Here is a 20,559-nt window from a genome sequence, read left to right on the forward strand (position 1 = left end):
AAGGGAAGCCTCTTTGAAGGGCTCTAACTTTTATGTATGTTTTTGTAACTGCATGTCCCTCCCGGGCCTGCTGGTCCAGGGACTTCCCAGGATTGGGGCATAAGCCTCACCCCCCTGGCACTGGTTCCCACTCAGCCCTCCACAAATGTTTGTTGAATAAACAAGAGTTGATTTGGGAAAGAATTCACACTGTTAGAATAGAGTACTTTAAACAAATCAATAAATAACAACACAAAATCAACCAACCAACACAAAAATGGACTTATCCTATCCCCAATATTCCCTTGCTAGGGATGCCTCTCACCTTACAGGTGAAGATTCTGTGGGGAGCAGGTTTGAACACCCCAAGTCTTCTGGCACCCTGGCAGTTTCCGAGGGTGCTCCCCCAGGGCCCAGAGTAGCCAGGCCAGTCCCCCAGGAAGGTCTGAGTTGGCTCAGGGACTCTCGTCTGGTATCCCCAGCTCCTGTGCCTGCAGCCCCACCAGTGACTTGCCTGCCATGCCCCAGCTGCTGCCAGGGAGCTCGTCACGCTTGCACAGGACTTGCCCTCCAAGGTAAACACCCGACTGGGCCCCACCGGGGGAAGGACACCCACTCTGCGCTCAGAGGCATTAGAACAAGGGGGAACTTGCTCTTTGGGGACCAGGGGGAAGCGCAGGCTGGTAAGCCTGTGTGGAGGCAGGGGGACAGCAGCAGGATGGGTGTTTAACTGAGGAAAGGAGGCAGGCGGTGCCTCAGTCAGGGCCACCGAGGGATGGGGCCACCAACCCCCTCATGGCACTGTGCATCCTGTACATAAACCGCACTGCTCGTGAGCACACCAGAGGATTCCCTCTCAGGATACCATCCCCGGAGACTTACTTTCTGTTTACCTCTTATTTCACTTCTATGCAGAGTACATCATGCGAATTGCCGGGTTGGATGAAGCACCTGCTCGAATCAAGACTGTTGGAAGAAATACCAACAACCTCATAGATGCAGATGATACCACTCTAAATGACAGAAAGTGAAGAGGAACCAAAGAGCTTCCTGATGAGGGTGAAAGAGGAGAGTGAAAAAGCTGGCTTAAAACTCAATATTCATAAAACTAAAATCATAGCATCTGATCCCATCACTTCAGGGCAAAGAAAGGGAAAAAATGGAAGCAGTGACAGATTTTCTTTTCTTGGGCTCCAAAATCACTGTGGATGGTTACTGCAGCCATGAAATTAAAAGACACTTGCTTCTTTCAGAAGGAAGGAAAGCTATGCCCAACCTAAACAGCATGTTAAAAAACAGAGACATCACTTGGCTGACAAAGTTCCATATAGTCAAAGCTATGTTTTTTTCAGTAGTCATGGACAGATGTGAGAGTTGGACCATAAAAAGCCTCAGTGCAGAACAACTGATGCTTTTCAGCGGTGGTGCTGGAGAAGACTCCTGAGAGTCCCTTGGACAGAAAGGATATCAAAGCAGCCAATCCTAAAGGAAATCAACACATCGGCCACCTGATGCGAAGAGCTGACTCACTGGAAATGACCCTGATGCTGGGAAAGATTGAAGTCGAAAGGAGAAGGAGGCAGCAGAGGATGGGGTGGTTGGACAGCATCACTGACTCAATGGACACAAATCTGAGCAAACTCTGGGAGACAGTGAAGGACAGGGGAGCCTGGCATGCTGCTGCCTATGGGGTCATAGTCAGGCACAACTTAGCAACCCAACAACAACAGCTTTTGTAAATGCTGGGCAATAAACAGGTTATCAGGATAAGGGAGAAACAGTGCTCTAATGTTTAAATCCCTTAGTGAGCCCTTCCAGGCAGAGCTGCCTCCCCCTGGCTACTGTGGCCACTGAATCTCCATTCCTGTTGCCCCATCAGCAAGGTGACCTAAGGTACACTGACAGGGCTCATCCCCAGAGGGGAGAGGACAGCGTCCAGTCGGCGGTGGCCTGTGCGCCAGGGTCTGGGCAGCTCGGAGGCATAAGGGACCCTGGAGGGAGCTGTGGGGACCACGTGGCTCAGCCGGACTGGCGGAGCCCGCCTCCTCCCTGACTCTGAGGGGCCATTGCAGGAGTTAGACCTTCAGGACCGAGTTACTCAATGCACGGAGGGGGCGGGGCCAGAGCCAGACCTACCTCATGATCCCTGAAGCAGCAACAGGCACCCCAGTTATAAGCACTTCCATAAGTAAAATGTTATACTATTTTGAAGAAAATAAAAGAACGTTCAGATAAAGGGAAAGGCATATCTGGGTGTTGGTTGAGGAAGGATTAATACTGAAAATGTGATTCTTTCAAAAAATGAAGTGTAAAGACAAATAATTCCCAAGAGCACTGATTGCTGGGGCAGCTGGGGACAAAATAACCTGATGTTGGAGGAATGCAGCCATTTCAGAAAGCAAACATCATGCTTCCGGGTGACTCCATCAGAAAGAGAAATACTAACGGGTCAAGAATTTTAGTCTTACATTTTAAAACTTAAAAATTTCTAAAGCACGGACGTTCCCTGGTACTCTAATGGTATGGATTTTGTACTTTCCCTGCAGTGGCCTGGGTCCAATCCCTAGTTGAGGAATTGAGATCCCACAAGCCACGTGGCACGGCCAGCTTGGCTGAAAACATTCTGGACCTGAGACTGAAAAGACTGTGACGTGAATGCTGACATCTGGACCGCAGGAGCCCTAGGGAGATCACTGAAAAGGAAGAGGAAGGATGTGAATTTCTTGGAGTTTAGAAAAAAGAAGAAAAGAAAATGCAAGATTTTGGTTGGAAGGGGGATATAGGCACTAGGGTGAGGAAGTAAGTAAAACACTCCCCTCCCCTAACCAAGGGCTTCCCAGGTGGCTCAGTGGTAGAGAAGCTGCCTGACAAAGCAGGAGATGCAGGAGGCACGGGTTCAATCCCTAGGTCAGGAAGATCCGCTGGCCGAGGACATGGCAACCCACTCCAGTATTCCTGCCTGGAGAATCCCATGCACAGAGGAGCCTGGTGGGCTACAGTCCATAGTGTTGCACAGAGTCGGACACAGCGCAAGCAACTTGGCACGCATGCATTACAAACCGATTACAGTATAGCAGTCCCCACTCCAGTGTTCTTGCCTGGAGAATCCCAGGGACGGGAACCTGGTGGGCTGCCGTCTATGGGGTCCAGAGAGTCAGACATGACTGAAGCGACTTAGCAGGAGCAGCAGCAGCAGGACAACATAGCCATTGTGTTAGTCGGGTACCAAGGCTAGCTTTGTTGGACTCACAAATTAGACCTGTGAATGTGCTCTCAAAACACACATGTAAGGTTCATATGTAGGGGACTCAGTGTATAACACTTTAAGTATTTTTGCATCTAATAGTATAGCTTCCATAAATGCTTCTAATAGCATATATGATAAAAGACTGCTAGAACCACAGGGAGAAATGGATGATCCTCTGTCTTCGGAGCAGTTCCAACCCACCTCTCCCAACCATTGACAAATCAGCTCAAGCTGAAAACATTTGGCAAGTACATAAAAGATCTACGTTACTCCACTGACCACCTTGATGGGAGGGACCCCAGAAGATACAGGGATGTCTCAAGGACCTGAGGCATTTACAAAAACTGTGTGTGTCTGTGCGCGTGTGGCAACTGAGACACAAAATGGCAAAATGTCCCAGTGAGGGAGCCCAGAGAATGAGGACAGAAGTTCGAAAGAAGTCACAAGCTGCTAACAGAAAGATAAACATGCCACCACTTCTGGAATATGAAGAATGTGCTGCTGAATATTTGTTTGTAGTCAGATAGGAAATCAGAACTGAAATTGACAAATTCCTAGAACCAAGACAAAACGAAACTCCACCCTTCCCGTGATGCAGCAGATGCTATGATTTGAGGGTGAAACTTTCAAGAGAAGTAAAGGGATGACATTGAGGGAGCCTAGTGCCCTTGAAAGACAGGTTCCCAGGTTGCACAGCAAAAGATGCACGCCTTAGACAAGCGTGAGTGTTTGTACAGACACAAGAAATGTCTAGCAAGCTCTAAGGGGACGTGTCCACAAATGTTACCTTTGGGAAGTAAACAGGAGTCCCAGTGAGATACAGCACAGTTCATTTCTCTTATCTTCTTGGGACATTTGAGTGGTTTCAGTTCAGTTCAGTTCAGTCACTCAGTCGTGTGCGACTCTTTGCCACCCCATGAACCGCAGCATGCAAGGCCTCCCTGTCCATCACCAACTCCCTGAGTCCACCCAAACCCATGTCCATCGAGTCGGTGATGCCATCCAACCATCTCATCCTCTGTCGTCCCCTTCTCCTCCTGCATCACGGTCTTTTCAAATGAGTCAGCTCTTTGCATCAGCTGGCCAGAGTATTGGAGTTTCAGCTTCAACATCCATCCTTCGGATCAGTCCTGAACACCCAGGACTGATCTCCTTAAGGATGGACTGGTGGATCTCCTTGCAGTCCAAGGGACTCTCAAGAGTCTTCTCCAACACCACAGTTCAGAAGCATCAATTCTGTGCTCAGCTTTCTTCACAGTCCAACTCTCACATCCATACATGACCACTGGAAAAACCGTAGCCTTGACTAGATGGACCTTTGTTGGCAATGTCTCTGCTCTTTAATATGCTGTCTAAGTTGGTCATAACTTTCCTTCCAAGGAGTAAGTGTCTTTTAATTTCATTGCCACAATCACCATCTGCAGTGCTTTACTTTCAACATAAACTAGTTTCATTTTCCAATGCTTTATCAGGATACCCATTGTCATCAAGGTCCCAGGAGGTCTCATTCTGTAGGGACAAGACTCTAAGTGCTCAGCCGAAGCTCAGGGCCCGTCAGTGTGTGGGACTCTCCTCTCCTCCTGCTGCAACAGCCCCTTCCCAGGAGCCCCCATGAACTGAGAGACCCTAGGCAAGGCCGGATGTGAGGGCAAGCAAGGACTGATTTGGAAGGTGGCCTTGGAACTAGACCCTCCCTCCAGCACAGAGGAGAATGGTGGGCAAGCATCAAACACAACATGTGGCAATTTGGTCCCCAGGCTGGATCATATGTGAGGCCCTTCAGATGGGGCCAGGGACCCAGGCCTTCGTGCCTCTTTGTGGGGAGGATGAGTTTCACACCGACTTTCGTGCACCTTCCTGTGAGGACAACGGACTCTGAGGCTTATTTATTCACCAGGCAAAGGTTACTCCTTTGGCACAGCCAGGACTTTGTCCTGTTCAACTCAGCTCCAGACACCAAGTTGTTGCTCAACGTTCAGGCCCTGAGTCCAGCTGGAGAATGGCCCTTCTTGCCCTTGATCTCCTTAAAGATCTAGAGGATCCACCTGTGGGGCAGCTGCAATGTTCTTTCCTGTCCAGTCTGGGCCCTTCCTCTGCCACTCACAAAATTCAGGGATCCCCCAGAACTTGGTTCTGCATTTTTCTTTCTTTACATGAAATCTGGGCATCACCCACACCAGCAACTCTCTGCCCACTTGACGAGTACTTGCCCAGCCTGAGTCCACAGCCTCTCCCCTGATGGCCCAGAAATACCTCTTTGCCCCTTATTCCACTCTCCACCCTGCCAGCAGGTCACTATAGGTTCTAGTGGAAGGGGACAGTCCACAGGGCACTCAGTTGGCACTGCGGACCTCTGGGCTTCCTCACCCCACCTCCAAACCACCCATAACTGTGGGATCTCCCTTCTCCATACACCTTCGAGGCTTCTGCACCCTCATGGAAGGACCTTCAGATTCACTGGCCCCATCCCACTCCTGCCTTCCAGGGGGCTTTATTGGAAGTGCAGGTCTGATGACGGATGTCCTACACTGAACAGAAACAAACTCTTTCTCCTGCCCCCAACCCCTGCCACAGCATCCCTGTTGGGTTTCTCTCTCCAAGCCTCTCTCCTCGGGGGTGAGGGGGGCAGAGCCAGGCCCAGCCCTGCAGGTGCCCCTTTGTCTCTGATCACCCTTGACTCATGACTCCGCTGCCCCAGGTGTGAGCTTCCAGGATACAAGTTGCCTACAGCTGAGGCTGCACCTGGCCCTCTGACACAAGGAAGATGGAGCTGGGAGGGTGTACGCAGGCAGGCTAGGCAGCGGGATGATGACTACAGCCTTCCACCGGGTCTGCAGGAAATCTGGGCACTGCTGGCGAGAGCCCGGAAGCTAGCGAGGCTGGACGTGGACCAAGGACTCCGGGTTCAAGTCAACAGCAGCCGCTTGCCTCCAGCAATTTGAAAAAAACGGAGCCTGGAGTCAAACAAAGAACAAAGAGTCGAAACACCTCTGTCCTTCCCCGCCCTTGTGACTCTCACACATTGCCCTTATTCCCCACTTTCAGAGTCTCAAAGAGAGACTTCTATCTTAGTGATTTTTATAAGCACCAAAACCATTTCTACATGAGAAACATACACACCCCTGCAAGGACACTCCCGGCTTCCAGCACTTCTCTGAGGTCAGCACCTATTGGACTCCACCCTCTGGGAATGAGGACACTCAGGTATGCCCCAGGGACACCTGTTTTGGCCACAGAGTGTCTCTATATCCCCCTGCTAGGACTCTCCGTGGGGAGGGAGCCGGGAAGAGGGGCTCCTTCTGCTCAAGGGCTAATGAAGGACAATTTATAAACTCTTTACCACTTGCTCCTACTCACTCTCGCTCCTTATCCCTGCCTGTGTCCCCAGCATGACTTCTATCTAGGTGGACCCAACTTGCATTTCTGAAAACTGGAATCAGGCTCTGAGGATTCTCAATGGGCAGGGCTCTGCCCAGTGTCTGTGTGTGGGGGTGATGTACACAGCAGGGGACTAGCAGGTCCCCAGATCCACGCAGGGGGGTGAACACACCCGGCTCCCCATAGGAGGATCTGTTCAGATGGAGCTTGAAAGGGGAGAACTCAGGAACTGGCTCTCCTAGAAAACTGCCACCTACCATTTTCTTTAGAATGATCATCTAATGCCCTGTGTCTAATAAAAATATAATAAGGAATTCACTGTCAATAAAATCATCCTTTCCCCTGAACTCAGGGCAGTTCCTGAAACTTGAGTGACTTCCCATAACTTGAGGTTTCCTTCCTGAATGTTGGACCTGGGTGTCAGACCTCACGTGCATGGATTCTGAATCCTCCTTTCAGCTGCCTCCTCTTTGCCTGGCTCCACCCTGGAATCATGATTGGGGTTCAGTCAGGCCACGCAGACCAGCGCACAGACAGGCTGAAGCTGAGGACTGGAAGGCGGAGTGCAGGAGCCGCGGGCGTGGAGGAGCCGGGGTACTGGGGCGCAGATGAGAGCTTGATGGGCACTGGCTAGGGCTCCTGGTGTCGGACCAGTCCGTGCACTCAAATGGGGGCTGGGTTTATGGAGATGGGGCGCTGAGCTCTCAGGATCTGCCTCTGCGCCTCCGCTGAGGGAGTGAAAAAGACAAAGACTTCGCAGTCCTGGTGGGGAACTGCGTCTCTGCAGCGCGGCCCCAGGCTTGGCTCTGCCCCTCTGTGGAAGGACGGAGAGTTGGCATCTCGAGCTCCTAGACGTCCACCCATCCACACAGAGCCCCTGCTGCCCAGGACCACACCTGGGACGAAACACTTTCACATCCAAGCCAACACTGTGGCTCTCATACTTGCCCACACGCTCACTTTCATGCACATACACACTTGTGTGCACTCACAATGGACACACATGCATACTCAGCTCATTCACTCACAAGCACTCATTAAAACAGAGCGAAACCTCTGAGACTTCCCCTAAGGTCGGGGGGGAGAGGGGCACTCCACTGTCTCTTTCTACGCTCTCCTTTCATTTTTGGTTAAGCTGCAGCAGCAATCTCAAAATTCAATTCACCACCCACTACTGGTGAATGATCTGCCATTTGAAAGCCACTTTCCACTCCCAGTGCCTGAGAAGCCAGAGCCCCTGGGAGGCCCTCATCCCCTGGGACTAAATAATGAAGGTGGTGGGAAGGTACAGGCCACCCCTCCCCTCTCCCCCCTCCACCCCCCGGAGGGTGCAACCAGCAGGTGCAAGGAGGGGGAGGATTCTCAGAGGAAGTGCCTTGTGAAAGAGAGTGCGAAGTAGCCCAGCTGATGGGCTGGCCTGTACTGATGGCCTGTGAGAGCAACGGTTTACAGACTCAGCCCCCAGGCCTGGAGGAACTTATTACTGCCCAGTAGGGATCTCTCCTGGCCATAGCCGCAGAGACAGGACACAGCAAAGCCTCCCTGGACTGGGGCATCCCTTCCCTCTGAGCCAGGGTTGGGGCTCCATTTCAGTGTCTCCTGAAGGTGGTTGGTCGCCTCCCTCCACACTGTTGGTCAAAGGCCTGCCTGGACAGCAGGGTGCTCACCCTCCCATGTAAATATCCAGGTACATACATGTTACCACTGAGCCTTTGCGTGAAAAACCTGGTCCAGCTTCTCCTAGGTGCTGCAGGTATGGAGATCCCTGCTGACCGAGAACCCCTGTGCCCCTGGTCAGCTGATAAGCCTCGAGCCACATACCTGCTGCCTCAGTTTCCCCAAGGTCCTGTGGCAGGACAAAATGCTGGCAACGGCATGCACTTTCCAAGGTGTTCCACTGACTCCCAAATGTGATCAGGTCCCCAGTGACAGCACAAATCCCAGCTGTGTGCCCCAGCTTAATACATGGAGATACCAGCAGCTGTGACAGTGATCTGAGAGAATGGTGAATTGTTGCCTCACTTTTCCCAACTCCAGAAACCTCAGGGCCCCTCCAGCTCTTGCCCCATCATGCAGTCTTCCTGTAGCACCCCCCACCCTCTGCCTTCTCACCCCGCTCTTCCCCTGTTGTGCCCTGGCCTCTCTCTCTCCCATTTTCCTGTCCTTTGCAGCATCAGAGGCAAGAGGAGAGACTCAGGCAGAGGAATGGAAATGCCAAACTTAAAAACCCATCTGAATTTCAGATAACGAATCACTTTGAAATGTAAATATGTGGCAAATATTACATAAAATATACTATATTATATTATAGTATATTATACTATAATACAATGTACTATATATACTATAGTATATTATACTTTATTAAAAATAAGTCAACAGTGGAACCCCAGACTGATAAGGGCGGCAAAGGTGCCTGAGGACACGGGGAGCTCCTCCCAACCCCAGTCCAGCCCCTCCATCCTCAGTCCAGCTTCTCCTTCCCAGTCCGGCTCCTTCATCCCAGTCCAACTCCTCCATCCCCAGTCCAGCTCTTTGCAGACACCCCTTCCGTATTCTATAAGGTGGAAAAGTCTGTGTCTCCATTGTACAGATTTGGTTTAGTTGAGACTGCTCTATGGTTTCAAGGATCTACCCCAACCTGGAGTTCTTCCCAGCGCCTAGGCTGTATCATCTGATTATGAGGAGTCAGGCCCACGGTGGTTGGAGTTTGGGGGCAGAGACTGGTGGGAAAGGACCCTGGCATTTCCTTGTCCAGATTCTGGAACCCTCCAGGGGCTTTCCTGGAGAGGAGAACCTCAGGGAGCGCATGAAGTTGGACTGAGAGGCTCGTGTGTGTAAGGACAGAGCCCCACCATGGCCTAGGGAAGGCTCAGGGAAGACTGGAGTTTTGGGGGCAGCGGAAGAGCGGCAGGGAGTCCCAGCCAGTGCCCGTCTGGGAGCCCACACCTTCAGCAACCTTGGACAACATGACAGAAGATGGCCAGGGCTCACCTGTGCACAGGCCATACTCCCTGCGGAGGACTCCAAGTGGTGGTAGAAAGTCTGTGACACTTCCTGCTTTCATAGTCTTCTGGTCCTTTCATTATCTGTGAGAACATACGTATAAATAGCACATCTAGTGACTACAAATGGGTATTTAAGGTGAAGCTAAAACAGATACTAATGTTTAAAAAATGAGTCAATGTAAAATAATTTTTAGGACATAGGGGTATGTGAAAAGTGAAAGTGTTAGTCGCTCTGTCATGTCTGACTCTTTGTGACCCCATGGACTGTAACCCACCAGGCTCTTGTATCCATGGAATTCTCTAGGCAAGAATGCTGAAGTGGGTTGCCATGCCCTCCTCCAGGGGATCTTCCAGACCCAGGGATCAAACCCAAGTCTCCCACATTGCAGGCAGATTCTTTACCATCTGAGCCACCAGAGGAGCCCAAGAATACTGGAGTGGGTAGCCTATTCCTTCTTCAGGGGATCTTTCCAACCCAGGAATGGAACTGGGGTCTCCTGCATTGCAGGCAAATTCTTTACCAGCTGAGCTACCAGGGCAGAACTAATTTTTAAGACATAGGGATATGTACTGTTGTGAAAAGCACAGAGGTTAGGGTGGGGAGGCTGGTGAGACAGGCTCTCTGCGGTGTTTCCCTGGCAGGTAGACAAAATACGAGATATTGAGAGCAGAGGGTGGTTTGGTGAGCCTGACGTAGGCTCAAAGGACCCCACACACCTTTCCCAGGGGGCCACGCGCTCGCTGCTGGAAGACACCATCCGCCCTCCCACCCGACGTCTGGACTTCAGCCTGCTTCGTCCCTTTTGCTTTCCTTTTACTTGTCACACACACGCTCCCAGAGTCCAGTCGGACAGGTCAGCGTGTGTTACAAAAACACCGTTTTGCTGAGGTCACCCCCTCTCCATGTCACCTGGTCCAGGTGCAGACCAAGGTTGACCTTTGACTCATTCAGCTCTGCCGGGCCCCTGCCCAGAGCTCACTGGAGGGGACTGACCGCACCCTTCGTGTGGCATCGGCCCTGCAGGGAATTCTGAGCAGGTCTAGGGACTGAGCACCTATTGTAGGCAGAGCATGTGGGGGCCCTAGGGGCCCTCCCCCCAGCACTGTGCGTGTGTGTGTGTGTGTGTGTGTGTCTGTGTGTCTGTGTGCTGTGTGCAGCGACAGAGTGTTCTCCCAGGGAGTGGGAGTAAGATTCTGGAAGCTTCTGAAGATGGGGTGGCTTCGCCAGGCTAGCTTCTCCTGGCTCTCCATGGAGTGAGACCGTGCTTGGTTCAGGACTGTGAATGAACCCACTCATTCATTTACTTTCAATCAATGTCTTGGTGGCTCAGAGGATCTGCCTCCAAGGTGGGAGACTCAGGTTCGATCTCTGGGTCAGGAAAATCCCCTGGAGAAGGGAAGGGCAACCTACTCCAGTATTCTTGCCTGGAAAATCCCATGGACAAAGGACCTTGGCAGACTACAGTCCATGGGGTCACAAACAGTCAAACAGGACTGAGTGATTTTCACTTTCACTTTTCACTCAGCATCCCAGAAAGTGCACTAGGAACTTGAAACACGACTCCTAAATTTATGGGAAGAGTGAAAGCTGGACAATGGTCAGAAAACGTGATGAGGAAAGGTTTTGAGGGGGTGAGTTTCCTTCTGGATACTGTGGACCCCTGGCTGTCTCCCTCCCAGAGAGAACAAGCCTACCCTTCCCACTAAGTCTCCTGGTCGCACTGGGCATTTGGTGATGATGCCAGGTCACCAGCAGGAGGCTCCCCCTGTCACACGTGAGGGATCACTGCTCTCAGAGCACAGGCTTAGGTGGCATTCTTCCTTTGGGTCCCTGGGGGGTTAGCCCTCCATGTGACCCTGAGGACACCTGCCTGCTCCAGCCTTGGGGCCAGTGGGCAGGCCTCCCTGGAAACGTATTTTCAGCTTGGGGAGACTTGGCCTGCCTCCCCATCGATAGGACACACAGGCCCACGTTCGATGGGGAACAGGGGGGCAAAGGCTGTTCTGAGGTCAGTGGAAGCAGCAGAGTGGCTGGGATCTGAGGGGAGATCTTGAGGAGACTGGAAAGGCTGGGGGTCCTGCCCAAGGCTTCCTCCAGGATGAGTCAGTGGCCAGAGATGAGCACACAAGATCAATCTCCTGCCTGCTCAGGCAGGCTCAGGGGAGGACATCCCTGGGCAAGGATCTCCCTCCAGGCAGCCCCAAGGGCTCTGGCTAGGAGGCCAGGAGTCACTGTCGACCACCAGCAAGGGTGCCTTTGGGCCTTATGGGTCGCTGGGCACCATTCTGTGTATGAGAAACTTCCAATTTAAGAGAAGTTATTTTATAAAAAATACTCAGGAAAAGAATTGAGCAGATCTTATCTGAGGTCCAGGAAGCCCCAGCACAGGAAGTTATAACACCTCTTTCTAGAACCTTTCATCACATGAGGTGCTCAGCAGCAAGCAATAGTGTTGAGCTATTTATGCCCCATCCTGGCAATTGCTGAAAGGCAGCTACTGGGTTGTGTCCACCTGTGAAATCTCAGCCTCTCTTGCATTATGCTGAGCAGTTTGGGGCAAGATCAAGGCAGCTGTCTCTCTTCACTCAATCACCAAATTCTTGTTAAAAAAAAAATTCATTGATTAAAACCGTGTTAATGTTCTTGTGAGAAACTAATGTCCAAGGAAAGATAAACAGCCATAGAGAGAACCTGCCTTCCCAGGGTGAAAACGCATGATGGACAGCATAGTGGCCTGTACCCTGCGGCTGGCAGGGCCTGAATGGCCCCACAGGGTGGGGCCACCTTGGCCAGGGCGACAGGGTGCTTCACTCTTCAGTGCCTCAGGCACCACTTGTCCTCCTGGAAAGGAGCAACATTAGACCTGTGACATGCCACTTGCAAACAGACCTTGAGGAATATTCAAGATTTGAGCATAAAAATAGACAAAATTTGACAGTGATGGATATTCCACCATCTGGGAAGCCTTTTAAAAAGGATACTCAACACAAACAAACAAAAACTAATTTAAAACAAAACCCTGAAGCTTTGAAGGAAAAGACAGATAGGACAACATAAACACGTGGAGTCCTTATTCCAAAGACGATCTGGGGAGAAATGATGATAGAAACATACTTACCCTGGAAGGCAGTTTGTTTCTTTAAGGGGTGAAAGTTTTATAAACCTGTAAAGAGAAGACAGAAACTCCCAGGAAGAGGAGCAAAGGGTTTGCAAAGGCAGTGACAATGCGGAAATCTGAAGGGCCAGAAACAGGATGAGCTGGTCAGCCCTCCACAGCACCAGGTGTCACCAGGAAGAGGCGGAGCTAGAACCCCAGGGGACAGGGCAGCTCACAAGCTAAGACAAAGGGAATCCTTGCAGCCACTGAAGTCAAGCTTTCAGGATCGGGGGAGGCAGACCTCACCAGCAGCACACTACAAAGTGAGAACCAGACACAGAGAAGTGGACAGAACATGACCCCAGAACACTCCCTCCAGTGTCTGGGGTTTGTGTCTGATTATTCTAGTGAGGGGAAAGCTGGGGTCTGGGGAAAGAGACAGGGGCCAGTATGAGTGTCCTGGGGCAGCCGAGACCAAGAACCACAAACAAGGAATCAAAAGAAGCAAAGTTTGCCCTCCTCCAGTTTGGAGCCGGAAGTCCAAAATCAAGCTGTCAGCACAGCTGCAGGGAAACATCCTTCCTTGTCTCTTCCAGCTTCTGGCAGCTCTGGCGTCCCTTGGCTTGTGGCCACGTCCCTCCAGTCTGTGCCTCTGTCAGCTCCTGGCCTCTCCCTGTGTCTCTTTCTTACAAATTTCTCTCTTCTTACAAGGAAGCCAGTCACATTAGATTGGGTCCACACTGCCCTAATACGACCTCCTCTTTATTTATGACTGCAAAGGCTCTGGGAGAAGGCAGTGGCAACCCACTCCTTTACTCTTGCCTGGAAAATCCCATGGACGGAGGAGCCTGGTAGGCTGCAATCCATGGGGTCGCGAAGAGTCGCACACGACTGAGTGACTTCACTTTCACTTTTCACTTTCATACATTGGAGAAGGAAATGGCAACCCACTCCAGTGTTCTTGCCTGAAGAATCCCAGGGACGGGGGAGCCCTGTGGGCTGCCATCTATGGAGTCACACAGAGTCAGACACGACTGAAGCGACTTAGCAGCAGCAGCAGCAAAGGCTCTATTTCCAAGTAAGATCACCTTCACAGATTCTGGGTGGACATGTGTTTTGGGGCCACCTTTCACCCTTCCCTGATGGATCAGTGGTAAAGAAAGTGCCTGCCAATGCAGGAGAGGTGAGTTTGATCCTTAAGTCGGGAAGATCCCCTAGAGACAGAAATGGCAACCCACTCCAATATTCTCGCAAGAGAAATCCCATGGACAGCAGAGCCTGGTCGGCTCCAGCACATGGGGTTGCAAAGAGTCAGACACGGCTTAGTGACTAAAGAACAGCATTCACCCTAGTACATACAGTACAGAGGGCGAGAAGAGAGAGACAGTAGTGGTCTGTCTAACCTGATTCCACGTATGTAAAATCACATACATGTGTGTGTACAGAACACGTGTCTCTCAGGTGACATCTTTCTTCCTCAACTACAAATGTACTTATGTGAGAAAAGAAGACTGTCCTTCTGACGGTAAATTAGGAATAGAAGCAAGTTTAGAAAATCAAGGGAAGCCAGAGACAGGAGCACCAGTCACAGGGGTCTGGGGGCTGAGACTGTCCCTCGCCATGTCATTCTCCTTGTTTGACGCAGAGTCTCCTGGAGTCAGGACTGGGGCTGGTCACCAATGGCCCTCAGCTCCTGGAAGCGATTACATCCACACTTTTCTTTGCTCCTGGCCCTTCTGCCCAGTACCACGCAAAGTGAAAAAAAGAAATCAGAGTCACTGAATTCAAAACCAAAGGGTACCAAGTCCATGGCATTCTGGAAAAGGCAAAACTCTGGACACAGTCAAAAGATCAATGGTTGACAGGAGTTGGTGGGAAGGATGGATGAATGGATGGAACACAGAGGATTTTTCGGGCAGTGAAGCTACTTTTTGTTGTTGTTCAGTCGCTAAGTCACATCCCATTCTTTGTAACTCCATGGATTGTAACCTGCCAGGCTCCTCTGTCCTCCACTATATCCTGAGTTTGTTCAAACTCATGTCCATTGAGTTGGTGATACTATCTAACCATCTCATCCTCTGTGTGGTACCTAATGGTAGCCACATGTCATTATGAAAAGTGAAAGTGTTAGTCCCTCAGTCATGTCTGAGTCTGTGCATGGAAATTTGCCAGGAAAGGCTACTGGAGTTGGTTGCCATTTCCTACTCCAGAGGATCTCCTTGACCCAGGGATTGAACCCTCATCTTTTGTGTCTCCTGCATCGGCAGGCAGATTCTTGACCACTGTGCCGTCTGGGAAGCACAAATGTCAGTTTTACTGGATGCCAAAGCCCGAGATGAGCATTTGTTTCAGAGGAAGTGAAAGTTCAGCTTTCCGGACTGTAACTCACGGGTAGCACAGGAAGACTCTTTTTGTTGATAAAAGCAAATCTGGAGAGTGGACCAAGTGTCCCCAAATGCCAATCCTCAGAATGCAAGAGTGGAAGACGGGCTTGGAGCATCCAAGGTGGTCTTAGGCTGGTGTCAGGTTCAAGTGGCCACACGAGATTCTGTGTGTCACAACCTGTCTCTACTGGACACCCAGCTCAGGGAGTTTTGCATGTTTTATGTAAAATTCAAGATAACCCCCCAAATATAAATGGACTTTTCTCCCAGGGACCTGTTTCCTGTCTCATCTGTGTTTCTCATCTGTCTTTCTCATCTGTCTAACAGTGGTCCCACTGCAGACATTATAAAGGTGTCAAGAAGGGTTATGACACAGTTCGGTCAGGGAGGAGCTTGGAGACCCTCACCCACCCTGGCCAGGGTGCAGCCCCTCTCACTGGCTTCCCAAGGAGCCTAAGGGAACTCTGACTCATCAGCTTTCCTTCCCCCAGGGAGTGTCCCAAAAGCCAGTAAGAAGGACGAGGAACCCCTTAAAACCTATCCATGTCCTGCTGGCCATGCTGACGTCAGCATCCACTCTCCTCGCTCCCAGGATGTTCTGGGTCCTCTTGTTGTTGGCCACCTTGAGGAGTGCTCATAGTGGAAGTAAGTTGCATGGTCCCAACTCTGCCTGCAGGAGGGAGGGGAGGGGAGGGGGAGGGGGCGGGGAATGCAGCAGGGGCAAGATGGGTGTGGGAGGAGAGACCTAGATCAGGCCAGGAGGGGCCCAGGCTCCAGGTAGTGCCAGTGACCCCAGGAAGGGCAGTCACTGGATGGCCTGAGGTCCAGTCATGACCCACATGTGTGACTTTCCCCCTGCACAGTCTGGGACAACCCCAACTGCACCAAGGGTGTGGTTTCTATGTTGAGGGGCAAGCCAGACACGATGAGCTGCAGCATCTCCAATGCCTTCTCCCACATCAACATCTCCCTGAAAGTGAACCCCATGGCACCCTGGAAGCTCATCTGCAGTGTAAAGCCCCCAGGAGACATCACCAGGATGAATGGGATCTCTGGGTTTTGGAGGGCGAGGCGTACCTAATAACTGATAAAGCCCAGGACACCCAGGCAGGACTGTACAAGTGGAGTCTGCAGGGACGCCAGGTAAATACCGAAATCACCACACTGACTGTCGAAGATGAGCAGGGCAGGGTGGGGGGTATTGACCCCCAAGAGCTTCGCTTTTTTGCGGTCAAGAGTGCGGAGCAACTAGGGAGGAATTATTCTTGCCCACCTGAGGTGCCCAGAGCCATGGAGATGAGGCCTGAAGAGGACTTCCACCCTGCCCCACCCACGCCACAGCTGTGCCATCTCTGAGCTTCTCAGGGTAGCCCTGGCACGTGTGCCTGCTCACTGTCCCCGTGTGCTCAGGGAGCTGGCCCCTCCCTCCCTAAACACCGCCTATCCCCCCACCCCCACCCCTTGCTGTGCTGCAAAGTCCCCCAGTCACCGTCGCTCCCTCCCCGCCCTCGCCTGTTCATACGCAGTCAGAGTCACCCTGAGCGCTGGGGACAGGAAGCAGGGGTCCAGCTTTGCCCCGGACCAGGAACAGTGGGAGGGGCTGAGTAGGCACCCCTCAGCCTAGCCGGGCCATGGGCGGGGAACCCAGTGAGGCCTTCATGAACTCCTGTATCCAGGGCTCATCTGATACTTGGGGCGGAGGGGCTGCTTCAGGGCTGTAGGTGTTTCTATCTTCATCCTGGGCTACAGGAGGGGAGCCCCCAGAAAGCCCCCTCAGGTCTTCCCTCCACAGACACCCTCACCTTCTGTGCCTGGAGCCCTGCCCATCCCATGCACCCATCCCCCTCCCATTTTCCCACAATGGGTTTCCCAACCACAGGCGATGTCCCCCTCAAGGGTGCCCCCAAAGGAGGGAGGTCCCACCCATTCCCCGCAGCCCTGGATATGTGGACATTCCGTTTCGATGTTAATGCTGAACACAAGAAGCAGATCCTGGTAATCCTCCCCATCCTTGCCCTGGTCGTCCTCCTCAGCCTGCTGATCTGCACACTGGTGTGGTGCCGAAGGTGTGGCTCCCTAAACTTCAAGCTCCAGAAGGTATTGGCTGCTGAGCCTGGCCTGTGGGCTGGGGAGGGGTGGGGTCGTCTCAGACCCGGCATAGACACTCTGCCCCATGGTCTCGTACCCACTGAGACTAGTGAGACAGTGGGGAGCATTTGAGGTCCCAGAGAGCCAGAACACCTCACCCAGAGGACCCCAGCCAGCAAATCCAGTCCCAGGCACAGAATGCAGATGCCCCACCGCAGACAGGCCACTGAGTCCACACTGTCCTTAGGACCCCCTGGGGGATGGCATGGGGGCTTCCTGCTTCTTCCAGGAGACCTAAGATGTGTGGGTGGGGGATGTTCCTACAGGACACACTTGTAGGCAAAGGTGTCTGCACGTGGCTCTCATCCCTCCCATCCTCCCCCCTTCTCCAGGTAAGAGGCTCTGAGCCTGGGGTGGGGAGCTGTGTGCACCGTGCACACTGGACTCTGCAGAGGGGACGTGCGGGGAAGAGCAGGCTGAGGACTAGGAAGCTTGGCAACTTCCTGGCCTCTTCCTGATAGACATGCCAGGGAGGGCTCCTTAGCAGGTTCTGGGGCCCAAAGTGCAAAAATCGCACCTTCCATAGCACTTGACTTAACAGGACCCTCCCTTCCTCCACCCCAGTCAGGCCTGGGCTCCTCCCCAGGGCAAGAGTGCCATGCTGCAGTCACCTGGGAGATGCCCCAGTCTGGGGTCCTCAGCTGATCGTGTACACCCTCTTGTCTTTAGAACATGAATAAGAACCAGTTTGAGAGACCTTCCAGGAAGCACCTGTGGAACGAAAATGAGGATATCAGTGGCCTGAGATGATGCATGGGGCCTCCTCCACCAACCCCAAAGGGTAGAGCAGCCCCTCTGGATGGGAGGCTGGACAGGTGGCTGCTGGTGGAATCTGTGTCCAACCTCCCTGGTCTTCCCCAGCCCTGGGACTCCCCTCTCTGCCACCTGCCCCAACGTGCAGCCCCTTGCTGTTCCCAGACTGCATCCCAAACCATATATGCCAGATGTCTTTACAAGCAAAACTGTGCAACCCCAGTGAGTGTATTCTTTGTTGTTTTTTTGGACGTAGGCTGGGACGTCTTTTTTCCTTCCTTTCCTCTTTTGTTCTCTTATGATTTGATGACTTTCGTGATGCACTTGAATTCCTTTTTCTTTTGTGTGTGTACATCTATGATAATAGACTTTTGGTTTGTGGTGACCATGAGATTTCGATACAGCAGTCTACATATACGTGCATGGTTGTTTTCAGCTGCTGATCTCTTCCTTTCCAATGCATTTCAAATATCCTGTGTGCGTCCTCTCCTCTCGTGATTCCTGGTTTTGACCTCCTGTTTGTGTGCGTGGATGGTGTCCTACTTCTACTGTCTGTTTGCCTTTACTGGTGAGCCCTCTTATTTCATCCTTTTCCTGTTTCTCGCTGTGGACTTTTCTTTTCAACATAGACAAGTTCCTTGAAAGATAGAGCTGGTTGGTGGTTCATTGAATATGTTCGTAAAAGGTACATAAAATGTGATAAAAAGAAGGCTTTTCTAGAAGTACTACCTTCCGTGCTTTGCAAAACGTCCATATTGCTAATCCTCAAGCAAATCATCGCATGAGCTGAGAAATATATCCTTAAGTGAAGAAAATAAAAATCTGAAAGAAGTGCTGTGAGTCTTACAAGCTAAAAAGTCCCAACTAGGGCTTCCTTGGTGATCCAGTGGTTAAAAATCTGTCTTGCAATGCAGGGGATGTGGGTTCAATCCCTGGAGGGAATTAAGTTCCCAAGTGCTGTGGGGCAGCTAAGCCTACATGGCACAACTAGAGAGCCCATGAGACCCGACACAGCCAAAAAATAAATATTAAAAAAAAAAAAGAAGTCCAAATACATGCAGAAGGCCAGATATCTGGGAGTCCTCACTCACCATGAAGAATTTCAGATTGGATCAATGCACGGTGCCTGGCGACTGTCCTCACAGGAGGGTAACGATCCCAGAACAGCTTCGCTGGCTGTTCTGAGTCCAGGTCTAGAACTGACTGCATTTGCATCTCCCAGGTTAAAGAAAGGTTCGTGCCAGAAATGCTGGGTTTCTTCCACCCCCTGGGCCAGGCCCCTCAGGCACGGCACGTGGGACCGCCATGCTTTGGGGGCCGTGGAAACCTGTTCTGTTTTGCCTAAAACAAACCAAAGGTGTTGATGCTTTGAAAGTCGTTCAAAGGTCATTTTAATATTGCTATTACGGTGGGATGGGCTCACATTAAGTCATTCAGCCACTGCACACCCAAGGCAGGAAGCCTAGAAAGAAATACTGTGTCTGGGTCTTTGACTAATTTTAATTTTCGACTTGTTGCTTATTTGTACGTTCAAGGATTTCTCTAAAGGAAGTTTAGCTCTGAGTCCTTGCATTGCCCTAGAGACCCTTCCCCCCAGGCCCTCCTTGCTCCTCCTCAGCCACACTGGCCATCTTGCAGGCCCTCAGAAACCCCAGGCACTCTCTGGCCTTGGGGACCAGGCGTGTGCTGATGCCTCTGCTTGGAACCCTGTTCCCAGATATGCCACCTGACTCTCTCTCACCTCCTCAGTCCTTTACTCCTGTGGCCCCTGAGGTTCGGCACCCCTCTCCCAACAGGTGCTGTGTGTCCTGCCACAGGTCTGCTCATCCTTCCCTGGAGTCGTCTCCAGTCCCCGGGCTCTCGTTTGTCTCACCCTCTGCCCTTGGCACTGGCATTGGTACGCACGGGCGCCCAGGGAGTGCTGGTGATGAACAAAGGCAGGACGAGGTTGGAATGGGGTGTGTTTGACTAGCCTGGACAAGGCAATGGCACCCCACTCCAGTGCTCTTGCCTCGAAGATCCCATGGGCGGAGGAGCCTGGTAGGCTGCAGTCCATGAGGTTGGTAAGAGTCGGACACAACTGAGCGTCTTCCCTTTCACTTTTCACCTTCATGCATTGGAGAAGGATATGGCAACCCACTCCAGTGTTCTTGCCTGGAGAATCCCAGGGACCGGGGAGCCTGGTGGGCTTCTGTCTATGGGGTCGCACAAAGTCAGACACAACTGAAGCGACTTAGCAGCAGCAGCAGCCAACAATTTTGCTACGATCCTCTGGGCCTTTGGCAAGATTCTGCCCCTGAAAATAGATACCCCCTCAAGCAAGAAGTGTCTATAGGTAGGTGGACAGCCCCTGTCAAGGGCAGTCACCCAGAAAACCTAATCCGCCCCCACCCCAAAACATCAGCACGGAAGTGTCCAGTCAGAGGAGGGGGTTCAGGGAGGATATTTCTTCGGGCTGTCTGGCCGCGCATGGGCCACGTGTGAACCACACGCACACACCTGGCACAAGCACATGTGGCTTTGGGCCAACACTGGAAGCTTGGTCCTCTAACCCAAGGCTGCCA

General features: G+C 51.9%; 1 pseudogene; it reads left to right on the forward strand.

Annotated features, from left to right (window-relative positions):
• Nucleotides 1–15,651: 15,651 nt before the first annotated feature.
• Nucleotides 15,652–16,809, forward strand: LOC133231625 (secreted and transmembrane protein 1-like; annotated as a pseudogene).
• Nucleotides 16,810–20,559: the final 3,750 nt, after the last annotated feature.

This window comes from Bos javanicus, chromosome 19 (genome assembly GCF_032452875.1).
Source record: "Bos javanicus breed banteng chromosome 19, ARS-OSU_banteng_1.0, whole genome shotgun sequence".
Lineage (NCBI taxonomy): Eukaryota > Metazoa > Chordata > Mammalia > Artiodactyla > Bovidae > Bos > Bos javanicus.